At 44.2% G+C, this 26,060-nt stretch overlaps 1 non-coding gene across 1 annotated transcript; it reads right to left on the bottom strand.

The window, feature by feature from the left end:
• Positions 1 to 10,671: 10,671 nt before the first annotated feature.
• Trnas-cga (transfer RNA serine (anticodon CGA)) lies at positions 10,672 to 10,744 on the bottom strand. Its single transcript has one exon. It is a non-coding gene; the product is annotated as a tRNA-Ser (tRNA).
• Between the last annotated feature and the right edge of the window lie 15,316 nt (positions 10,745 to 26,060).

The following is a 26,060-nucleotide window of genomic DNA, read 5'->3' as shown; positions in this document are numbered from 1 at the left end:
CACTTCGAATGAAATGTGCAGGAGCTCCATCGTGCATTAACCACATGTTGTGTCGTACTTTTAAAGGCACATGTTCTAGCAGCACAGGTAGAAGTATCCCATATGAAATCATGGCGGTGAATCGAAGAAGTACAGTACATACTGACAAAACTAAAATGAGCTCTAATATGGAAATTAAGCGTTTCCAGACACATGTCCACATAACATCTTTTCTTTATTTGTGTATGAGGGATGTTCCCTGAAAGTTTGGCCGTACCTTTTTGTAACACTCTGTATAGTCATGGCGGATTCCACTGTTGAGCAAACTTTGCCGCCAAAAGTGTAGCACTGCATTCTCGATCCCACAAGGACACGTGATGGACGGTGAGCGGTCGGCATCGGCAGGTTTGAACGTGCCCAGGAAAACAACTTCGGCGCCAAAAGTGTGGCAGGGAACGGCCGACCATTGTGTGATTCAGCTCCGAGCCAAACAATTTTGGCGGAAACCTGCGGAGGCGACGAATACACGTGGTGAGCGGACAGGGGGCCGCTGTGACGTCAAACTCGGCAAGTTCCAGCGTGTCCAGCGAAAACATGTTTACGACGTGGGAGCGATCGCTGGGGTCGGTCCCAGCGCGAGTGGCCGGCCACCTCACGTGACAGGTGTCGGCAGTGTCTCTGCACGCTGGCCAGGGGGTGGCGAGGATTTGAACTAATTCAGTTGGCACGCGGACATCTTGGCGACTGCACTGCGATATCAAAGATGTGTGTGTGAACTGTGTTGGAGAACAAGTGATGGCCGTACTGCTTGAAATAAAGTCCTCAGTCCCTTCCCCCTTGCAAAATCAAAGGACGTGACTTACGTTGCCATAAGTGCAGTTCATTAGTTGACGCGATTATGATAGGCTACCAGCGAAAAAAGATAAGTGACAGAGAAAGTTCGTACGTGTGATCAGTTATGGTGTTGGGATTTGAACTTGTGAGAGATTTCTGTTATGGATGTAAGGAAAACGGCTTTCTCGCCGAGAAAATCGGACGTCTTGAATAAATTATAAATGATAATAATAAATAGAAGTACAGTTTTCGAGACATTATCGTGTTGGAATTTGAATTTGGCGCAATTTTCTAGTGGAGGTAGGCCTATAATAATAAATGATAATGAATGATAATAAATGATAATAAATGACAATGAATGATAATGAATGTTAATAAATGATAATGAATAATAATAAACAAAAGTAAGGTTTTGCAGCCATTATCATGTTGGAATTTGAGTTTGGAGGGAATTTTCTAGTGGAGGCAGGTCAATATTAATAGATAATAAATGATAATGAATAATAATAAATAATAATAATAAATTATAATGAATGTTAATAACTGATAATGAATAATAATAAAGATAAGTATGGTTTTTGCATGTATTATCGTGTTGGAATTTAAACTTCCCGCCATTTTTTCTTCTGGAGGCTTGGGTTAGTGGAGGTAGCACAATTGTGCTATTTTCCCTCCAAAACTCAAACTTTCCGCCATTTTTCCTTGAGGTTAGGTTAGTGGATGTAGCACAATTGGCCTATTTTCCCACCAAAAGCCGCCATCTTGGATTACTTCATGCACTTTTGCCAAGTCTACATGCCGTCATCTTTGGCAACAATGCAGTGTGTCTTGACACCCCCGTTGTGCCCCTACTGACGGCTGACGGGCTGCATCAAACCAGTCCGAAAACTGATGACCAAAAAAAAAAAAAAAAAAAAAAGAAGAAACCTTCCTTAACATCTACTCCCAGATTCACTCCACCTGGTTCTACTCAACTCAGCATGCCACCTTCCTAGATGTCGCTCTCTGCCTCTCAAATTGCTCCATTAGCATGTCTATTCAAATCAAGTCCACCAACCACCGATGGTACATCCAATTCGACAGATGTCACTCGTTCCATGTCAGAAAGTCTCCTCCTTACGTCCTCACCACCTGTGGACTCCACATCTTCCATGGAAGGCAGGAGTTGTTGAAATATACCGATAACATTATCATAGCGTTTATTCACAGAGAGTATTGTATCCAGCTCATCCATAAACAGATTTCCCCTGACATCTTCTCTTCTGACACCAATAAACCTATAAACCAGACACTCACCAGCAGACCCCTGACTGCCCAGTATCACCCTGACCTTGTAAAGCTCATCCACATCCTTCCTTCTGCAGCGCTTCGACTCTTGTTGGCCTGAGATGAGGCACATCCCCCCACATCACACAAAGTAGTGCTCCACTTCTTCATGCCTATTCCAATCCTGCTTCCAGTCCTGCACTGCATGGATCATTCCCTTGTCATCGACCTAGAAGCAAGACCTGTCCCATACACCTGTTCACCACCTCCTACTGCAGTCCAGTGACAGGCATTTCATACCCTATGAATGGAAGGAGCACTTGTGAAAGCAGCCACATTGTACATCAGTTGTACTGCAATTATTATGTAGCTTCCTATGTGGTCATAACAAACAACCAACTGTCTGCTTGCATGAATGGGCACCACCAAACTGTAGCAAACCGAAAACTTGACCATCTAGTTGCTGAACAAACTGCATACCATAACAAAAATTATTTCAACGGATGCTTAACTACACGAGCCATTTGGATACACTTTTCCAACTAAATTCTCTGAACTACACAGCTGAGAATTCTCTCTCCAGCATTCCATCTCTCTTACAATCCTCCTTGTCTAAATCTCCACTATACTGTTTTCCATTGCTTCGCTTCACCTTATCTTTTCCCTTCTCTCTTCTGTCTGCACCACTCCTTCCCCACTGCCTTCTCTTACCACTGTCTCCACCTCCATGTGAGCATTCTCTCTCTCTGTCTCCCTTCTCCATCCCTCTCTTTTTCTTTCTTCACTCTATGTCTCTCCCATCAGCTCCACATTCTTCTCCTTTCCGCCCCTCCATTGCCCACCTCCTTCTCACTGTCTCTTATATGCTCAACCCTGTGAACTCCTTTCGACTTGTTGTGCAGCAGCTGAGTCACCTATCGAGAGAACTGCCTCACACTATACCATTAGTCCTTCCACACCTCGTGTATCCTTCCCTATCCCCCCCACACCCCCCCCATCTTTTACCCCAGTCTTACACTCCACAGATTTGTGCGTTTTGGTGTCTGTGTGATTGTGTTTGTGAATGTGTGTACTTTTATTAGCGAAAGAGCAAGTTCTAGAAAACCAGTGCAAATCCTGTTTTCTGTTGTGTGGTTCTACGTGCCACACACCAGTCAATTATAGGTAAGTGGTTCATTTTCCTTTATTTTTTGTTAGCTTTTACTTTGCTGATTGTGTCTGTTTTCTATTGCGTCACTAAACTAGATTTACCTCCAATACCCCACTAATTCCCGCCATGTCTACAAAGCACAAAGATGATATTTGAAGTAAAGAGATTTATACTGTTTTCAAAGACAACAAAAACAAATATTTAGCAAAGCTTGATAGATTTAAAGTTACAGGTTTTTATGTTAAAACTTCAAAATCTACCATAAACATGTAAGATGTAAATAGCTTTGAAACAATGAATTTTAGGAGTATAGTTTTATATGAACTTTTTGATTTATAAAATGAAATTACTGATAACCTTTGGTCTCAAATAATTCAGAATCTGTCTCATATTTGATTACTTCACAAACTGCAAATTCAAAAGCAGGGTCGTCAATGAAATATAACAGCTAGCACTGAATGCACATGTATTACATACAGAAGCATACAGCCAGAAGAAAACTGACCTCCTAGGTGGAGAGCGAAATTATTTAAACAGAAATGGAATGTTTCAGTGAGCTGGTAACTTTCATTCATCCAGCACCATGACAGAGTACATCGTTCATTTGTGAATTACTTTACGAGCTACTAACTAGAAGAAACTTATTTTCATTTACCTGTGTGCTTAGAAGTTTAATTTTTAAGTTTATTGTGTATTTGCTAGGTACAGTTCTACATTTTAATAACTGTATAATGTATAGTCCCATTGTTTTTAATATTGACAGGGACTATGATTTCTGGGTTCAGAAGTGAGTTGAGATGGTGACTCTTCACTCACCACTCCAAACAGTGCTGGCTTCAGTCACGCAGCTTGAGGTTGTTACCAGTGGGTATCACTGTGGTGGTAGCGTGTGGGGATTCAAGGAACGTCCAGCATGTTCCAAGTGTCCCAAAATGGTTCACTATTATTGTCACCCCAGCTTCTGCTCTCACCCTTGGTCGAGTGGAGATCGTTCCAAGTTGTGGCAGGCAGCGAAAGACTCGGTTGATCGAAAGGCCTTCCCAGTCTGTCTGCCAAACAGGTTTCAGGCGCTGCCTGTGGCTGGTATAGATGTCTCGTTTCAGAAGAAAACTTTCAGCCTGAAAGATATGGGCATTCACAAAGAGTGAGATTACTCATAGCTGAGAGATCCAGAGTTAGGCGGATAATAGAGCCCCTTAGGGACATGACTTCGAAGAATGCGGAAGAAGTCCAGTGCTCACTGATTATGTGTACAGGGGTAAGTCATCCCAGATGTGGAACGGGTCCTTCAGCGCAGGATGCAGGCAACTACAAACGATGGCTCATGGCGGTACTAATGATATGTGTTGCTTTTGACTGGAAGAGAATCTCTCTGGTTTCTGGTAAAGACTCCCATTCTTGCATGTGATATGAAGGCAGACCTTAAGATCTGTAGCATTGTCAACAGGACCAACTGCAGATCTTTGGCACAGAGTCGAGTGGAGGGTCTGAATCAGAGCCTCAGGCTATTCTGCGACCATTCAGGCTCCAGATTCCTTGACTTGCGCCAAGGTATCTGGCTCTGCGTAATAGATGAGGCACCCATTACACACAGGAGATGACTACAACGTAACAGGAACTGTGTGGAGGAAGGTGGGCTGTTTTTGGTTTAGAGGTTCTCAGGAAAGAAGAAATAGGACATCAGTCTCGAAAAGTGCAAGTTGTACACAGGTCGAGGATAGACCTATTAACTATAGATATTACAGATATAAATTCTCGTAGTGCAACCCATACAGTTATAGTTGATGGCGACTTCAATCTGCCCTCGATATTGTGACAGGCCTGCTGGTGGCCACTTTCGCCGACTCACTGTGCCAGCGATCCAGCACCAGCGGAAAGTCGGGCCACATATAGCCATCACCTGAGATGTATTATGAAAACACGCAGGAAACAGCCCGACGGATGCTCTACCTTCACTTAGGAAACGACGTCTTGCTGTGAGCCTGGCGGACGATGAGAAGTGTGCCGAAAACTGATCGGCCCCTGCTGCCACTGGGGCAGAGCACAGATACAAAAGTGTCAAGAATGCACACGTGGAGGTGTGTGAATCTTCTGGCTCCCAGCAGCCGTTTCCACCTGCCTTAGAAAGCGAGAACGTTTCGACAGTTTCAGTACCCCGCAGTCACTGGGATGAAGCGTAGACAAAGCGCCAAGAATTCGCACAGGGACAGGCGATGAGAAAACACGGAAGCAACACGACACCCATCGCCACGGCAACACACCGTTCTGGGCCCTCGCTGTACAGCCGTAGGCCACCAACGACAGCTCCGAGGCAACGCGCTGTCCCGTCCCAGCGCCTGTCGCCATCATCAGCACACGACAAATAACTATGAAAAATGGTAAGGTGATTCATTCCCCCCTTATCTCCTTCATAACTGAGTTGTGTCCACGCTCAGTCATATCGGTCCTGAAATTTGTAACTTTTGTGTGTGTATAAAAAGTAATTAAATAAATGGAGCCATTTCATACTTTATTCATCCAAACAATATGTTCCATTCGCTTATCAATCCTTTAATCTCATAATCTTTTTGTTTTATGATTTCACTTCATTATTATTGGCTGACAACATGGGGCAATATACGAGGGCATTTCGTAAAGTAAAGATACAATGGCCCACATCCTTAAATAGAACATTTATTTAGAAAACGTCAGTTACATCTTATGAACTGGATTATTTGTTATTTTTCGACATAATCACTCCTATTATCCAAACATTCGGTGCACAAGCTTTTGTATCCCACTCTCATAGAATGTTGCCGCCTGTCGTCGGAACCACATTTCAACTTCATCTTTAATCTCTTCATCGACATGGAATGATTTTCCACCAAGATGTGACTTTAGGTAACGGAAGACATGAAAGTCGGTAGGCGCAAGGTCCAGGCTGTATGGCGGATGGTTCAATACGTCCCATTTGAATTGTTTGAGTAGTGCTTTGGTTACAAGCGCTGTATGAGGCCGAGCGTTGTCATGAAGCAAGCGGACTCCACTTATCAGCTTTCCCCTGCATTTGTTTTGAATTGCCCTTCGAAGACGTTTCAAAGTCTCGCTATATGCAGCAGCATTAATTATCGTTCCAGGAGGTATAAATTCCAACAGAACAATGCCTTGTCTGTGCCAAAAAACAGCAGCCATGATCTTCTTCGCTGAAATCGACGTTTTGCATGTCTTGGCTTTTGGTGAATTCGAATGGCGCCATTGCATTGATTGTTGCTTGGATTCAGGTGTATGGTGATAAACCCATATCTCGTCACTTGTCACAATGTGATCAAGGAACTCATCACCTGCTTCAGCCTAGCGTGTGAGGAAGTCGAGTGCAAAGCCCATCCTTTTCTTTTTGTGTTCTTCCGTTAACAATTTTGGAACCCAGCGCGCACACAATTTCCAGTACCTTAAATTGACGGTCACAACATCATAAAGAGTTGTCATTGACACGTCCAGTATGATCTGATGCAATTATTTCAATGTGAGACGTCTATTCGCACGAATTGCTTCCTCTGTTCTCCAAAGAAGGGCATCAGAGATCACATATGACCGACCTGTTCTTTGTTCGTCATGAACATCTGCCCTACCTTCAGAGAAATGACGACACCATTTCGTTACATTTTGTCGATTCATAATGTTCCCATGAAAAGAAACAATTTCTTTGTGAATATCCGCTGGTCGCTGACCTTTTCCATGAAGAAAACGTATGACGGAGCGCGCTTCGCATTTGGCGGGATTCTGAATCGGCGCAGCCATTTTAAACACGACCTACTCCAACCAGAAGCAACGTTCAACCTCCGAACGACCGCGAACAGAAAGCTAACGGTTCAAGGTTAACACCAGTGTTGCCAACTTGCTCGCCAAAACTCTTCTGTTCCTCTGGCGTACGGTGTAACTTTTCTTTCCGAAATACCCTCGTCATAGTAATCTGCTTGTCTGTTTTTGCAAGATACCAAAAAATTCTGACTTCACCATATTCTGGCTCCCAGCGTGGGGCGATCTCATTATTCATCTACATGTCATTTCGTGTCACAGAGAAGAAATTCTCGATCCACTACAATATGTTGGCGAAAATACATGTTCAAAGCGGGCTGTAGACATAAAACTTCATCCGAAATTGTACTAAATGCTTTCTCCGAAAAATGTTTAGAGCAGTTAGTTCAGGAGCCCACTCGAAGTGCAAATGGTTGCGAAAACATACTTGGGCTTTTAACAACAAAAATCTTGCGCCAGTGGTGGATTGTGGGCCTAAGCTCTGGGAAGGCTAGGACATATATTGGAAAATATCCTTTCCTTCGGTTCCTAATGAACTACTACTGCTACTACTATTACACTGTCGAATCACATTAATGTGATCCCCTACCAGAAGGCTGAATAATCAACTTTTGCAGCGCGAACCGCTGCAAGATGTGCACGAAGAGAGTCAGTGATTTGATGGCCAACTAGCACACCTATTTTCCTGTTTACCCAAGAGTCATCGTAAATATAATAATTTGTGACTCAAAAATGGCGTCTGCCTTCCCTCACTGAAGCCGTGTGCTCCTACGGGGCGTCCCCCCATCGCCGCTGTCGCCTCCCTAACTGTCTCCAGCATCGTGAGACTGAGATCCTTAAGCCTAGTTTACACGACGACATTGGGTTGCGCCACTCGTTGCGTGGAATGAGTTGCACGCAACTGGTTCCATATATGACTGTAGACACGGCGACACCAGTATGCACTTCAGTTTAGTCGTTTTGTGGGTCCCTGAGTCGTGTCTGAAATGAAAGTTTTGGCAGCTGCACCTCACACGAGTTGTGATGGAGTTAAAGCTTGTTGCGTGGAACCGCCACATAAGAAAAAAAAAAAAATAAGAAGCGTGTTTCGATTCGTGACTGGAGGAAGAAAAGACGTCAGCTCGGTTGCTCAGCATCCTTGCTGAAATAATTTATAACGGAAGATCCAAGAAGTTCTTTTAATTATCTTAGAATGTCACCAGAACTGTTCACGTTTCTTCTAAATAGAGTTAGTTATGCGATAAGGAATAAAGGCACAGTAATGCATGAAGCACTGTCGCCAGAACTGAAATTACATGTCATAATGCGTGCATTACAATCGAGAACACTCAACATGCTATAAGATACGGCTTTAGTTGGTGATGACGCTATTTCATTAACACCAATTTTTAGTATCATTAACAGTAATAATTATTAAAATTAGTAACAATAATTACTCGAAGCAGGCTGCATTAAGAAGAGAATGGTTTGCGAACTACTCTCTTGAAGATACATCTTTACAGTGGCAATATTTCAAAATTGTAACATATGTGATTAGGGAGCACCGCAGTGACGTTTTAAATAAATTAATATTGTATAAGGAACTCCTGTCAACAATACTCCTTAACAAAGAGTTGGCCAACTCGAACGATGTGATTTTAGTATTGTAGACGAGAGCATTGCCACAGCTAGAATTACACTTGCTTGTATTTTTCTCACTTCAGTTGTATATGTGCTCTTAACTCAAAAAATTTTGCCCTGCAGCTCAGATATTGTCAAATCATCTATGTTATGATCGCACATGACGGTCCCAGCGACAGCAATATGTTGCTTATTTTTGTGATCAGCATCACTGAAATCCCACAAACACTTATGCACAGCATAGATACCCAAAAAGCCAACATTATTCTCCGTTTCCCACTTCATATTTCAGTTTGTCCACACTCTACGAACACACATAACCTCAAAACTCATGCAACTAGTGTCGCCAAAGTTGGAACACGCCGAAAGTGTTTAGTTTCACCAACGAGTTACGGAAACGGCCGGCGCGCATGCGCAATGGCCGGTAGTGCTTTTGCCTGCAACCTTGTGTCGTCGTGTAAACTAGGCTTTACTCTGTACCTCGCTAGAGCAACTGCAGCAGCAACGGCGGCACCAGCAGGAAATTCGGATGCTAGTCACTACTTCCAGCAGAGTATGGCAACGCTATTTTCTGCAACGTGCGACGCTGTTTACGGTTTCTGAGCTAATTTGACCAATATTTTAAGGGCACGCACGTAAATACGAGTTTCGTGGTGACACATGTAAGTATGGGTTTGTAAATACCACAACAAGCACCTCAATGTATGACGCTATTCACAGTTTTGGGATAATTTTAACGACTGCTCAAGAAGACACACTTAAATACTTTACTGTGAATGTTTAAAAGGTCTCTGCAATGTATCGTATTAGATAAAAAAAATAGTCGGTAGCCGGCCGATCGCTGCAGAGGCTAAGTCCGAGCGGTTCACTTGAGGTGACCAATAATGTCGATCGCCTCACAGAACCCTAAGTGCGGCGTAAGCATGATCTGGCAACATTGCAGAAAGCGGAAGTGTCTGGAGGAAGTGTTGTCCTTTTCTCGAGAGGCTCTATGCTCGAAATTAAGTGTGCCAGCAGTGTAGCTCAGCGGTGTTCGGTCAGAGGGTTAGCTGCCCTCTGTAATAGAAAAACAAAAACTGAGTGAATGGATCAACGAGGAATTTTAACGGGTGTCATGCAACGTCCGCCCCGAACAAATGTAAGAAACAAAACGAAGAAATGTAACAAAACGAACAAAATGAGATTATAAAAAAATGTGGTAAGTAGTGCGCAGTGTATCCACGAAGTTGCGAGATCGAATTCGCTCTATTCCACTTTTTTTTTTTTTTTTAAATCACATTATTGTAGTCAGTCCAATGGAGCCCAGAAATAATGCCCTTCGCTTTCTACCCCACCAGCAATACCAAAAGTCACAATTCCGCCACACAGGTCTCAGCTGTGTCAATATCAAATTTACGCTCCGGGGTTTCCTCGCCCCACAACGGCCCACGGCAACCGGCCACACGCCACACACCAACTTCGTCAGACGTCGTACGACCAGTTGAGCGTAGAGATATGATTGTGTTTATCAACTGCCATTTTCTGACTTGAAGTTCTTTTATCTTGCAGTTACATGTTGGATTTTGCACACTCGAAACTTATGAACGTTGTTTGAGAGTTGTATAATTGAGTCGCAAGTGGGAAAATGTATAACCTTTGCCACATATTGTTTGCTTTCTGCATTTGACAGAGGTGTGAAGGCAGCAAGGCAGCTCAGAACACTTGCACTTTGTGTGGAGCGAGTGCTTTTGGGTAAAATAAGTCAGGAAAGGATTTCACTATTTCAAGAAACGCCGATGTCACACTTTTATAGAAAATAACTCAGATTATTTAATCAAACCGACAAGGAAAAGTCAAATTATTTTTTAAGAATATTATAATAGGTTAGTATTTTTTTAACGTCCAATCGAAAACGAGGTTATTAGAGACGGAGCACAAGCTCGGGTTAGGGAAGGATGGGAAAGGAAATCGGCCGTGCCCTTTCAAAGGAACCATCACGGCATTTACCTGAAACGATTTAGGGAAATCACGGAAAACCTAAATCAGGATGGCTAGAGACGGGATTGAACCGTCGTCCTCCCGAATTCGAGTCCAGTGTGCTAACCACTGCGCCATCTCGCTCGGTATTATAATATCGTGACCAAAAATAAAAACGCCTACAGTCGTCTTTATGATTTTATTTTATTCTGTCTCTACCAGTTTCAACGGGTCATTGCGTCATCTTCAGGCTGTTTTTGAAGCGTTGAAACTGGTAGCGACAAAATAAAATAAAATCATAAGGACGGCTGTAGGTGTTTTTATTTTTTGTCACGATAGTAAACGGCCGTCGCCCCAGAGACCTCCTGCTAAAAGGATGGGCATAGAAAAGCTATTTATATATCATACAGGAAATAACTCGGCGGTCACGCCATCGCCAAACATGTTCCGTGTTGACATGAAAGTTTTCTGGGTGTGGTACCGCATCATAATGTATAAAACCATAGCTAGTGAAAACCAATGTTTCAGCCACAGTTACAGCGGCCTTTTCCTGGGTCCACTGTGCCTTTTAACTATGCAATGTCACTTATATTTTGTCATTACTGTTCACTGTGCATGACATAAAGTCATAATTTAAAGGTTGGTTGATCACATTGGTCTCTTAAGGAAGAAAGAGAGGGAATTTTATTTTAATGTATTACTGTTTGTGAGAGAGTGCGTATTTTCTGTTATCTCTTGGTTCTGGTATTATGTTCAGTGATTGGTTGTCAACATCGAATGAGAATGGAGATATTGGGACAAATAATTTATTCGAAGTGGTGACTTTTACCCGCCCCCTATGATCTCACATTCCCCTCCACCCACTGGAAACATCGGGGATATTTCAGCGGGAAATAGGTCAACTGGGCTACCTCCGCTAACCGAACTCCCCCACCCCTACGACGTCACCAGCCCCACGCCCCTCCTGTGACATCACACCTAGAAATGGTGGGAAACGCTCAGTCTCTGTGCAGTTGCCAGAGAGGTTGATTCTAAGCACTATGGGACTTAACTTCTGAGGTCATCAGTCCCCTAGAACTTAGAACTACTTAAACCTAACTAACCTAAGGACATCACACACATCCATGCCCGAGGCAGGATTCGAACCTGCGACCGTAGCAGCCGCGCGGCTCCGGACTGAGCGCCTAGAACCATTCGGCCACAGAGGCCGGCTGCCGGAGTGGAAGGTTAGGTGAGTGTATTTATTTTTGGTGGGACACTGTAATTCTGAAAGGGTGGAAGGCAGTGTATTGAATTAATTAATTCATTCCTCCCATTCACTCCCTGGAAATGGCGAGAAACAGAGTGTTGCGGGAGAGAATGGTGAGGTTATTGTACTTAACCTATTTTTCTTCTGAAACTGAAGTAAAGATGGTTCATACTTACACATCTACACAGATCAAAAAAAGTTTTGCATCACCTAGATTCCGAGAATTCCGGAACCTGTACAGAAAACTGGAGTAGAGATCAACATAAACATCATTTCCGCCCTTTCTATTTCTCTTGAAAACCACACATAACCTTGTATGTTCTTGACTAGAGAACATGCTGGACACTCTAATTGAGCGATATCGTTATCCTGGAGGAAGTCATTCACAAGATGTGCACGGAGGGGGGCGCGATTTCTCGTCCATGAAGACGAATGCCTCGCCAATATACTGCCGATATGGTTGCACTGAAATGAAATGTCGTGTGGCTAAGGCCTCCCGTCGGGTAGACCGTTCGCCTGGTGCAGGTCTTTCGATTTGACGCCACTACGGAGGCCTGCGCGTCGATGGGGATGAAATGATGATGATTAGGACAACACAACATCCAGTCCCTGAGCGGAGAAAATCTCCGACCCAGCCGGGAATCGAACGCGGGACCTTAGGATTGACATTCCGTCACGCTGACCACTCAGCTACTGGGGCCGGACACGGTTGCACTATCTGCCGGAGGATGGCATTCACGTATCGTACAGCCGTTACGGCGCCTTCAATGACCACCAGCGGCGTACGTCGGCCCCACGTTATGCCACCCCAAAAGAGCAGGAAATCTCCCCATTGCTGCACTCGCTGGACAGTGTGTCTAAGGCATTCAGTCTGACCGAGTTGCCCCCAAACACGTCTCCAACGGTTGTCTGGCTGTAGGCATATGCGACCCTCGTCGGTGAAGAGAAAGTGATGCCAATCCTGCGCCGTCCATTCGCCTTGTTGTTGGCCCATCTGTACCGCACTGCATGGTGTCGTGGTTGCAAAGATGGACCTCGCCATGGACGTCGGGAGTGAAGTTGCGGATCATGCAGCCTATTGCGCACAGTTTGAGTCGTAGCACGACGTCCTGTGGCTGCACGAAAAGCATTATTCAACATGGTGGTGTTACTGTCAGGTTAGCGGTCGTCAACTGTAGTAGTAGCCCCTGGGCGGCCTGAACGAGGCATGTCATCGACAGTTGCTATCTCTCTGGATCTCCTCCATGTCCGAAAAACATCACTTTGGTTCAGTCCAAGCCGCCTGGACCCTTACCTTGTTGAGAATCCTTCCTGGCCCAAAGTAATAATGCGGACGCGATCGAACCGCAGTATTGACTGTCTAGGCATGGTTGAACTACAGACAACACGAGCCCTGTGCAGCCTTCTTGGTAGAATGACTGGAACTGGTCATCTGTCGGACCCCCTCTGTCTAATAGCCGCTGCTCATGCATGATTGTTTACTTCTTTGGGGGAGGGGGGTTAATGTCATCTCTTAACAGTCAAAGGGACTGTTTCTGTGATAAAGTATCCGCAGTCAACGTCTATCTTCAGGAGTTCTGGGCACCAGGGTAATGCAAAACTTTTTTTTGATGTGTGTATGTGCATAGTGCTACACAACGACTGCCTAAAACCGCAATATGGCTCAAAAGTGAGGATGCCACACAACTGGTATTTTCCTGCTGGAAAAAATTTACAATACCACTCGAAAATAGTAGCAGAAGGACTCAAAATAAACAGTAACTCTACATAGGGCTCTCCCTTCACCCGTAAGTTAAAATAAATCTCTCTGCCCCACTTGTGAATTGGCGGGAAAAAGACCAAGTCTAAAAGGATAACTGAAACAACCCTCTAAACTGATATATCCAGAGAAATTATGAAGCGTTAAAAAAACGAGAACTGCAGTGATGTTAAAGAAAAACGGGACATCCATGCCTACTACAATGGTGTTCATTACTTTTCTTAAGCGCTGAATAGGCTTTGTTTATATGTATTTACTGCTGGAGCCAGGGATATTAAGTCACTTATTTTTTTTATTGTCTTCACGTTTTGAAGCACAGTCTGGCGATGGAAAACCCACACTGATGTCTAAGCACTAATGGGAAAATCAGAACAATTACATACCTAAATGTTCATGATATATTTCGAAACCCACAACAGACTGTGAAAAAAAAAAAAAAAAAAAAAAAAAAAACACACAGACACACAGCCGATCGAATGTCTAAAACGTACTCCTAGAACTCGAAGCATCCTACAGACTAGAAAAATGGCTGGGATTTACGGTGAATTTTTGATGTCATACAACTTCTAATCTACAGATGCTCTAAACCCACAATGGTTGGCGTCGGACAGCATCCCACCGGTCCGAACGAGAGGAAGCTGGTGTGCCCGCACTTATCTCCGAACATCGAAACAAAGAAAACACCACGTGACTATCTGACATCACGGAAGTTTCCATAGAGGTCTTGTTTTGCCTCTGTCTCGTTCGAACCAGTCTGTAGATATTTCGTACAATGTATGCCTTGTGACTCTCTGACGTTTTGAAGCTTCCTGTGAGTGGAGCATCCTCACTGGTTATTACTGAATTTACGCGTCAAAATGCCACTGCCGGTATGGGAGCACTATCTGCCTCTTTCTACAGACAGTTATACCACAAGAATTTTGGTGGTAAACTATTTTATCTAGATCGAAATTAAAAAAAGACATAGTAGTCATATTGCACTGGCAGTTAAACCCCGCAAAAGTGGTCTACAGATCACGAAAACCAGAAAGTATTGCCAAAGATACTTAGTCGATTACACTGACTTGCTACTGTCGAGGAGAACTTGAATTTTTCGTCGTGAAACTAGGATATATCACCACAAACGATTTTACCACATTGCCATGTCGCTACGTCACTGTAGTAAACACAATCCTACACCATACAAAATCATCACTTCCACATCCTGCATGTAGCTATCGACCTCCAGGCACTCCTACACATACCGCAAAGACTCACAGATCCCAAAAACAGAAGCTCACATGCCTCGGCTCTTCCACCTTGGCCAACGGTCACGAGGCAACTGCCCTCACACGCCAGGGCTGATAACGTGATTGGGGCGCCTCTGAGAAGAGTGGCCTCGCTCCGAACTGGTGTACAAAGACTGGGCTAGTTCCTCTGGCACAAAGGGGTCCGCTAAAGGTACTGTTTCCGACCGAGCCATGGTTTCTGCAACGAAATGCGGCCATTTGCGGATCTGGGATCTCAAGCTTATTTGCTTTCTGAGCTGTGCCGATGAAAAATGCTTCGTGCATCCCGAATTAATTTGCCGATATCAGTTACAATATTCTATTTTACTCAGCAAAAAAATCGCGACACTTTTATGCTGACATCATCAAGTAGCATATTAAAAGTTCCAGAATTCATGTATTTTCGCATGGCTTTCCGGAACATCATACCATTTTCGCGACTGTTCTCGCTATCAAGCTCATAGCAGTACGCTACCGATCGCGTTCTCAGTATAATTCTGAAGATAAAGAGTGGAAATATTATATTTATAAAGCTGACTCTCTAGCGTGAGGTGTGCTGCAAACCATAAAAAAATGGTTCAAATGGCTCTGAGCACTATGGGACTTAATTTCTGAGGTCATCAGTCCCCTAGAACTCAGAACTACTTAAACCTAACTAACCTAAGGACATCACACACATCCATGCCTGACGCAGGATTCGAACCTGCGACCGTAGCGGTCGCGCGGTTCCAGACTGAAGCGCCAGAACCATCGAGTAACTGGAAACTTATCTCGCCTGTGATGAGTTTTACATGAAAACGCGAAAATAGACGAATCTGGTAGTTCCACTCATACTTTGTAACGAATGTCATAATAGGTTCCAGGTCATCCTTGTACTTTACTAACTCAATCAAGGTTTGATTACCCATAATCATATGTGTTTCTTAAGTCTAGAGATTCAGCAAATGTCTCTTCCACTGGCGTTTCATCATCGCGATGCAAACAACACACCACAATCGATATTCTCTCAACCAAGTAAAGGTGAGAAATGTGCAGAATGCCAGAATATCTAACAGTTGAATAACAGGCTCTGCAACTCTCGGACCTGCCAGACGGAGAGAGAGAGAGAGACTTGTAACAGAGACGGGTGACGTCACTGATCACACCACCCCACATTCGGACAAGAAGGTTCTGTTTGCTGTCTTAGAAATCAGTCACATATGGACAAAAGACTGAAGAATTTCCTGCAAGCCTTGAAAAGTACTTATGGGGAAGACTGGGCTCTCTGGAACAATAGCGAAATGCCTGACTCTTCATCATAGATGAAGAACTGACTAGTCTACAGCAGTGTACTTTGAAACGTTCTGGGTGTGCCGGCACTGTCTGAAAGTGGTCCTCAGCTTAATAAACTCAGGCTCCAAGTAGGAAAAACATTAAGCTGGACAAAGCTATTCTTCGATGCTTTTCACTGCCGATACCTCTATTCCTCCCTCATACGTATACCTGCCAGAAACTTTCAGCACTGACACATAGTCTCGTGCGCTTATTTCCATTCGCCAGATTTAGCATTATGCTTTAAACGAGTGTAACACTACTGACATTAAAATTGCTACACCAAGAAGAAATGCAGATGGTAAACGGGTATTCATTGGACATATATATTATACTAGAACTGACATGTGATTACTTTTTCACGCAATTTGGGTGCATAGATCCTGAGAAATCAGTATCCACAACAACCACCTCTGGCCGTAATTACGGCCTCCATACGCCTCGGCATTGATTCAAACAGAGCTTGGATGGCGTGTACAGGTACAGCTGCCCATGCAGCTTCAACACGATATCACAGTTCATCAAGAGTAGTGACTGGCATGTCATGACGAGCCAGTTGCTCGGCCACCATTGACCAGACGTTTTCAATTGGTGAGAGACCTGGAGAATGTGCTGGCTAGGGCAGCAGTCGAACATTTTCTGTATCCAGAAAGGCCCGCACAGGACCAGCAACATGCGGTCGTTCATTATCCTGCTGAAATGTAGGGTTTCACAGGGATCGAATCAAGGGTGGAGCCAAGGGTCGTAATAGATCTGAAATGTAACGTCCACTGTTCAAAGTGCCGTCACTGCTAACTAGAGGTGACCGAGATGTGTAACCAATGGCACCCCTTACCATCACGCCGCGTGATACGCCAGTATGGCAATGACGAATATACGTCTCCAATGTGCGTTCAGCGCGATGTCGCCAAACACGGATGCGACCATCATGATGCTGTAAACAGAACCTGAATTCATCCGAAAAAATTACGTTTTGTCATTCGTGCACCAAGGTTCGTCGTTGAGTACACCGTCGCAGGCGCTCCTGTCTGTGATGCAACGTCAAGGGTAACCGCAACCATGGTCTCCGAGCTGATAGTCCATGCTGCTGCAAACGTCCTCGAACTGTTCGTGAAGATGGTTATTGTCTTGCAATCGTCCCCATCTGTTGACTCAAGGATCGAGACGTGGCTGCACGATTCGTTACAGCCACGTGGATAAGATGCCTGTCATCTCGACTGCTAGTGATACAAGGTTGTTGGGATCCAGCACGGCGTTCCGTATCACGCTCCTGAACCCACCGATTCCATATTCTGCTAACAGTCATTGGATCTCGACCAACGCGAGCAGCAATGTCGCGATACGATAAACCGCAATCGCGATAGGCTACCGTCCGACCTTTATCAAAGTCGGAAACGTGATGGTACGTATTTCTCCTCACACGAGGCATCACAATAACGTTTCACCAGGAAAAGGTGGTCAACTGCTGATTCTGTATGAGAAATCGGTTGGAAACTTTCCTCATGTCAGCACGTTGTAGATCTCACCACCGGCGCCAACCTTGTGTGAATGCTCTGAAAAGCTAATCATTTGCATATCACAGCATCTTCTTCCTGTCGTTTAAATTTCGCGTCTGTAGCACATCTTCTTGGCGTAGCAATTTTAATGGGCAGTAGTGTATTTCATGTTAAGGTTTTCCAGAACAATTTCTCTGCATCCCTTCAACTAGTGTGTTAGACTGGTCAAAGCTACCCTTTGAAACTTTTATGGCCTATTGTTGTTTGGATTTAGTTATCAAGTGAGAGACATTCACAATACCGCTTTCTAAAAAATTGATGGGAACACTGCACTGCTGTACAACCTAGTCCACATGAATCTGACGACGGAGTTCGCTCAAAAATCCTTCCTAAACGCACTTACAGATCGTGCGCAAAGACTGCACAGCGAAGGAGTGAGTAGCTGCCAGGACCGAGTCCATGGCAGCAGTCGGGGGCGTGGCCTATACTGCCGGGTGGGACGGCCGGCGGTGTCCAGTTATGATTTGACAATAGCCATTCTGCGTGATCGAAACTCAAATATGTACTCAACCTCAGGTGTATAGACAGATGAGAACAAACAGAAGCTGTCTCTGGTCTAGGACAATAGCTTACTTTGGCAACACGTGTGTATGCGTGGTGTGCAGCCCGCAGTCCTGTCTGTTCATAAATAATGGCCTCTGTCCTTCCTGAGATAGACCTATCTAACCCCGATTGCCGTGTCACAGCCTCTAGGTGATATTCCGATAGGATTTGCAATCACTCGACTCCCAGTCATTTTGTAGTGGGTGGATCACATCCCCCTTAAAATGCCATGCAAATAATTTTGAGTATGAAGTGACAAAATAAACATTTTAAGGTTGTGAAACATAATACGATACAAGATTTTAATTGAAGTCCCAATCGGGAACATTACAAAACCCAAGAGTCTCTTTTCTTTTATGCATAACTACCGCTAACACATTCTTATTTATGGATTTGTGAATTCGAGTGTTTCTTGTGAATGAATCTCGCATTACCTTACTCATTATGGTATGGGGACCTGTAAGGATGAACAGTGAAGAATACTTGCCCCCCCCCCCCCCCATCCCCTTACTTTAGTGAACTTTGTGCATTCCTAAAGCATCAACTGCACACCTACCAGTGCAGTACTGCGAAACCTTATCAAGAAGGCGCTGACCCACGCGCCCATGGAAAGAGCCAGCAGTGCCACACCTCCAGGAAGACAGATTTCAGCACCCCGTGTCAACGCTGATTTAACCAGCCGCCCATCGCTGGTCGCCCCAGTTTAGTCACAGACTTCGAGGGCATCAGTACTGAGTAATAGGAAGCCAATACTTAGCCTGCATTCTGCAAGGACTAATAGATTGTCGGTATAGTTGAATGTACAATGCACAGGAAGTTAAGCATTGTTTCTTCTCTTAACAGAAATAAAGTTTTCTATTAATTACAAAGTGTTTTGTACAGAAGATATTGGATTCTTGCCACTGGCCATCACTTCTCTCCTTCCTTATTTGTGTCAGTGCTGATTCCCACAATAGCTAACACAAGAAATACCTCTGTGCATGTGTGCATTTAACACTGAGTTGCAGTTGCCACAATACATGACAGAACTGACGCATGACGCGACGCATTTGTCAGATTATCGAGAGGAGATGGCCTGAAAATCGAATTAACGTCACTTTCCGAGTCGTATTCATTCCGAAATGGAGTATTATTCAAAGCAGTCGAGTGTTCCAGTAAGTATACTAGTAGGGGGGCTATGCCGATGTCACCCCAAGTACGTTATCCAAGATGGCGGCCATGACGTCATCCAAGATGTGTCTGTGATGTAATCTGGTGACGCCATTCAAGATGGCGGATTTTGGTGGGAAAATGGCTGAATGTTCAAATTCCAACAGGATAGTGCATCACACCTATACTAAACTAAGAAAAATCGCAGGAAGATAGGTCACTTGGGCTACCTCCACTAACCTAAGTAACCTGACCACAGCCTCTTCCTGGGGTTTGGTGAGAAAAGGACTTGACCAATGCTGGACATAAGTCTTTACTTTGCATGCATCAGTCTTTATTTAAACAAAATGATGCAGAACCGTCATCCAGTGTGTTCACCACGAGGTCCAGACTCCAACTGACCTAGTACACATTACCACCATCAGAGGGTGCGGTCGTCCATGGTGGTGGTCATGTCAGCTGTTGACACAAGTGCATTATCCAAGATGGCGGCAAACAGTGTGTTCACCACGAGGTCTACACTTCAACTGACCTAGTACACTGTACCACCAGCAGAGGGGGCTGTCGTCTCTTTTGTGAAGTAATCCAAGATGGTGGGGGGAAATCGAGGGAAAATGACCCTGCCTGTGCTGGACATGAGTCTTTATTTTGAAGGCAGTCTCTCTGCCACGAGATCTACACTCCAACTGACCTAGTGCAGTCTGTTTCGTGACATAATCCAAGATGGCGGTCTGTGGTGGTGGGGGGGGGGGGGGGCGGAATGGTGGGGAAAGGACTCTGGACACAAGTCTTTATTCTGCATGCAGTGTCTCCACCACGAGATCTAGACTCCAACTGACCTAATACACAACACCGCCACCAGAGGGTGCTGCCATCCCTCCTGTGATGTAATCCAAGATGGTGGTCTGGAGGGGGAAAATGGGGCGAAAATGACTCTGCCTGCACTGGGCTGCTGGAGAGAGGAAAGGAGGAGTATTTTGGAACAATTTATTTAGGGATGGAGTATATTTATCACACTGACACAAAACACGTGCTTGGGGTCACAATACACAGTCTGCAGACCCGTAAACTACTTCTAAATGACACTCTCCAGACACGCAAACAACTCGTAATTTACCGAACTAATTTCAGCATAGACATGCAGACTCCTCCTAAATAATGCAGTACGCCGATGTGTAGACACGAAATCGACAACTGTCCAAATAACGCGTAGCACAGTCTACAGATCTGCTGGCAAAATAATGCAACAGACCTGCAATCAACGCGCGCAAGCACACTGAGCCACCTCGTGTCCACTAGACCGCACAGGAGGTTAATGGCAGCCCCCGTGAAGTGACGACGCCGTCAGCTGTCAAACCACACTCAGACGCTTGTTAAGGACCCACACACATGAGACAGTGGTGCCCCTTTCATACTTGACACCTGAGAAATTCCTTGCGAAATATGTGATCAGCTAGGCGCCGTTAATGACGTCAGGGAACTCCCAAGGCATACTCACGCAGCCTCCATATGCGAGACACCTCCGGGCAGCACTTTCCTTTACTGTTGATGACAGAATAGCACAGGTTGCTTTCCCCCTAGCAGTCCTGCTGGAACATACAGGGTGTTTCAAAAATAACCGGTATATTTGAAACAGCAATAAAAACTAAACGAGCAGCGATAGAAATACACCGTTTGTTGCAATATGCTTGGGACAACAGTACATTTTCAGGCGCACAAACCTTCGAAATTACAGTAGTTACAATTGTCAACAACAGATGGCGCTGCCGTCTGGGAAACTCTATAGTACGATATTTTCCACATATCCACCATGCGTAGCAATAATATGGCGTAGTCTCTGAATGAAATTACCCGAAACCTTTGACAACGTGTCTGGCGGAATGGCTTCACATGCACATGAGATGTACTGCTTCAGCTGTTCAATTGTTTCTGGATTCTGGCGGTACACCTGGTCTTTCAAGTGTCCCCACAGAAAGAAGTCACAGGGGTTTATTTCTGGCGAATAGGGAGGCCAATCCACGCCGCCTCCTGTATGTTTCGAATAGCCCAAAGCAATCACACGATCATCGAAATATTCATTCAGGAAATTAAAGACGTCGGCCGTGCGATGTGGCCGGGCACCATCTTGCATAAACCACGAGGTGTTCGCAGTGTCGTCTAAGGCAGTTTGTACCGCCACAAATTCACGAAGAATGTCCAGATAGCGTGATGCAGTAATCGTTTCGAATCTGAAAAATGGGCCAATGATTCCTTTGGAAGAAATGGCGGCCCAGACCAGTACTTTTTGAGGATGCAGGGATGACGGGACTGCAACATGGGGCTTTTCTGTTCCCCATATGCGCCAGTTCTGTTTATTGACGAAGCCGTCCAGGTAAAAATAAGCTTCGTCAGTAAACCAAATGCTGCCCACATGCATATCGCCGTCATCAATCCTGTGCACTATATCGTTAGCGAATGTCTCTCGTGCAGCAATGGTAGCGGCTCTGAGGGGTTGCCGCGTTTGAATTTTGTATGGATAGAGGTGTAAACTCTGGCGCATGAGACGATACGTGGACGTTGGCGTCATTTGGACCGCAGCTGCAACACGTCGAACGGAAACCCGAGGCCGCTGTTGGATCACCTGCTGCACTAGCTGCGCGTTGCCCTGTGTGGTTGCCGTACGCGGCCGCCCTACCTTTCCAGCATGTACATCCGTCACGTTCCCAGTCCGTTGAAATTTTTCAAACAGATCCTTTATTGTATCGCTTTTCGGTCCTTTGGTTACATTAAACCTCCGTTGAAAACTTCGTCTTGTTGCAACAACACTGTGTTCTAGGCGGTGGAATTCCAACACCAGAAAAATCCTCTGTTCTAAGGAATAAACCATGTTGTCCACAGCACACTTGCACGTTGTGAACAGCACACGCTTACAGCAGAAAGACGACGTACAGAATGGCGCACCCACAGACTGCGTTGTCTTCTATATCTTTCACATCACTTGCAGCGCCATCTGTTGTTGAAAATTGTAACTACTGTAATTTCGAAAGTTTGTCCGCCTGAAGATGTACCGTTGTCCCAAGCATATTTCAACAAATGGTGTATTTCTATCGCTGCTCGTTTAGTTTTTATTGCCGTTTCAAATATACCGGTCATTTTTGAAACACCCTGTATGAGATGCATCTAGCTGTGGGTACCTGCCCCAGCGCGACTCACACCTCACCACGAAACGTCCTCATAGTGACTCGCTGTCCAAAAGGTTCTCCATGTTATTCTGACGTCACATGGCTTTGTAAAAATATGAGCCAAGTCCACCTCGCGGAAATTGTATAGTGTCCCACAAATAGTTAACGATCGCTTTCTTGATGTCTCAGCTTGTATGCACTGAAATTCTTGCCCTAACAGAACCTGTTTACGAAAATGGCACAAAATAACATCGACTGCACTCTTCCCAGCGCTCCTAACATGATTCCCAGTCCATCAAGTGATACCCTTCCTGCTTTCAACACACACAAACGTACCCTGCGCTACATACATGCTCCTATGTTCCAGCACAAAGGATGTAAATCAATCAAGTATTATGATTAGCTCTTATCGAATTTACCTGCCGAATTACTGACGCTGCCAGTATTGAAGCACCATCCACCTTTTCTTTCTGGGACTTCCAGCAGCCAAATTATTTTGCACACGTCACTAAATTGCATTGACAGTTAAACCCACAAAGTTTTATGCAGATCATCAAATACATACCAGACTCACACGAATATTGGAAGCCAGGAACATATTTACCAGCGTAACTACAATTATACCATGTATTACGATTACTGCTACAGTCTGACACCGATCGATGTAGAGGTAATGTTTCTTCTTCACAGCTGTGCTTCTGGAACGAATCTCAGTTTTTATAGTCCACATAATTTTCAATGTAAAAAAATGCCCCTCATACCCTCGCAGTTATCGGTGAGCTGAATCTATACGTCCCTCACGATAGGACACACAGTCATCCCTCTCTAGTCATACCACAACATAAACCATAGTAACTTTACACTGCAATATGTACACATTTTACACAACGTAACCCATGGTAATTCTACAATACAATTTATACACATTTTACACAAACATTGCAGTTATATTTTATACCTGTACAGCACCTGGAAAAATTATGGTATGCCTACCCTCACGCTGGCTATATGTCATTATAGGGAAGCACTGTCGGCCTCTTCTTTCTTTCTACAGACGTGACATTCAGCAGCAATAAACTGTTTTACACTGATAACCATATTGCACTAACAACTAAACCGCACAAAGTGCTATACATATCACCAAATACAGAAAGACTCTTGCTCAATTACACTCTCTAACACTGAGGACGGGAGCTTGAATATTAGAGCTCCATCCCTGCAAAATGTCACCACGTACCATGTCGATATAATAAACATACAATTCATATCCTACGCCATACAAAATCATCCCTTTTACATGAGCACCCTCAGCGGACCGAAGTCGCTCTCAGAACTGTTCTACAAATTCGGGATCGTTTACCCTCGGCACAAACACGTTACTGTTTCTGCTCCGAACCTGCTTCCTTTCTTGCCTGCTTTTCTAAGGACATCTTCAGACTCAGGGATTACAAGAACACACGTATTTTCGCATGGGTGGCCATAATAACATTATACCATTTTCGCTGTACTTCTCGGTATCAAGTGCTAGGCAGCATCCTACCGTTCGCCAGTGCAACATAATTCCCAGGATATATGCTGGAAATTATTTCTCTACAACCCCAAACTTAAGCGAGGTGCAGTGTGCTGTAAACCACTGAGTAAGTAGTAAAAAATAGGGGAAACTAATATTTCCACTCTCGAATACCGATGCCGGTGATGTAGCAGATTCGAAATATACCTTTAATTTACAAGGTCAACTAAGGTGTTTCTCATGTCTAGAGAAGTGGCAAACGTGATTTCCACATTGAAACGTCCAACGTCCCCTTTGAAAAATTATACACGATTGTGCTTAAACTGACACACATTTTTAGCGCAACGCAATCTGACTTTCAATAATCCCTACAAAAGAATGGCCCTGACTAACATTAACCTATACCTTTCACAAATCACTTACCTCACAAAAAAATCTTCGTTACTCGAACTACTGCAATACAGCGAGCGCCACTACTGCCAGCTAAATAAAAGATTCAAACTACTGAAGGAACTAACTACTGATAGGTATAGTTAGCAAATGAAAGATTTTAATACAGAACAGACAATGTATTTACCTTAATAGTCATAATATATATGATAGTTCATGACATCCAGTCTTACAAATTACAAAACTCCGCCATCTCTCTCCCCACGTCCACCACTGCTGGCGGCTCACCTCCAACTGCGCAACGCTACGCTCTGTTAGCATCCAGCTGCCGCTGCCCGACACTACAATGGCGAGTCCCTATAATGTGCTGGAATTACGTATGGTCTAACACAAAATTTAGTATGCTCACGAACACGAAATTGGTATTGAAATCCCTTGATTGTTCCTGTTTTGTGAGTAAAAACTGTGGAATGTGCTTGTAAAATCTCAAAAAGGGTCCTGCCTATCAGTGTCATTACAATTCTCAATTGTTTGAATTTTATTCTGAATTAACTCATTAGTTTCAATTGTGCCGTCGATATCATCCCTGTCAGTACTTGCAGAGCGACTGTTAGTGTCTAGTTCCGTAGTAAATTCCGAACTGTTGTCTAACAGAAGGTAAAGCCGATTAATTTCCTCGTCATGGTTTGAGAGCCAATCTTCAAATTTCAAAGCTATTGACTTACCTTCTTTCTCTAAACTTATTTCAGCATCGTGAAAGTTTAAGATTGCTTTGTTTTCATTCAAAAAGTCTACTCCCAGTATAATTTCCGTCGACAATAATGGAACAATAAGAAAATTCATAGAGAAGCTGTGGCTTTGACAAAAGAATTCTAAGTTGGTTTGTTGGCGTACATCTACACTTTTTCCAATGACTGCACCTTGTAATTTAATCTTGCGTGACGGAAGTGTGGGGCAATCTTTCGATTTGCTGCATTTACTAAAAGCTGTTTCACTAATTACTGAAATGGGACTGCCTGAGTCAAGTACTGCCGTAAATTTTACGTCATTTACTGTAATGTGAATCACAGGATATGCAATGTTGTTATGTTTTACATCCTGTTCCTGGAGTAAGTTGTCCCTAATGTCTTCCATTTTTACGTAATTACTAGCTACTGCAGCTGCGTCGTCAGTTTCATGCGTACGTTTTGTGGCTGCCAGCGGTATGAGTCATTGCCTATTGTGTCTTTGTTGGCGCGATTCGTTAATGGGATTAGGAGACCTAACTTCTACAAATTCACCTTGTCGAGATGGCCCTGCTCTGTTTGTATCCCGCCAGTTCTGCTGCAATTCAGGTCTGTCGTTACGATCATATCGTGTGTCGTCATGTCGGTAGATTCCATAGTTTCTTTCTTGTCGGTCACGTGGTGGAGAATTTCTCCCTGAATCGTAACTGCGCGCTGGACCGTTGCGTCTTAAGTTATTCCGTCTCCCTTGATAATAATTATTTTGGTTTCCATATTGTCTGTTTCTCTGATAGTCTCTGTGATAGTCATTACCGCGGAGAGGTGATCTTTCCCTGTAA

Source organism: Schistocerca gregaria, chromosome 4, assembly GCF_023897955.1.
Source record: "Schistocerca gregaria isolate iqSchGreg1 chromosome 4, iqSchGreg1.2, whole genome shotgun sequence".
NCBI classification, from domain to species: Eukaryota; Metazoa; Arthropoda; class Insecta; order Orthoptera; family Acrididae; genus Schistocerca; species Schistocerca gregaria.
The sequence above is the reverse complement of the archived record's forward strand: the minus strand, read 5'-3'. Positions and strand labels throughout refer to the sequence as shown.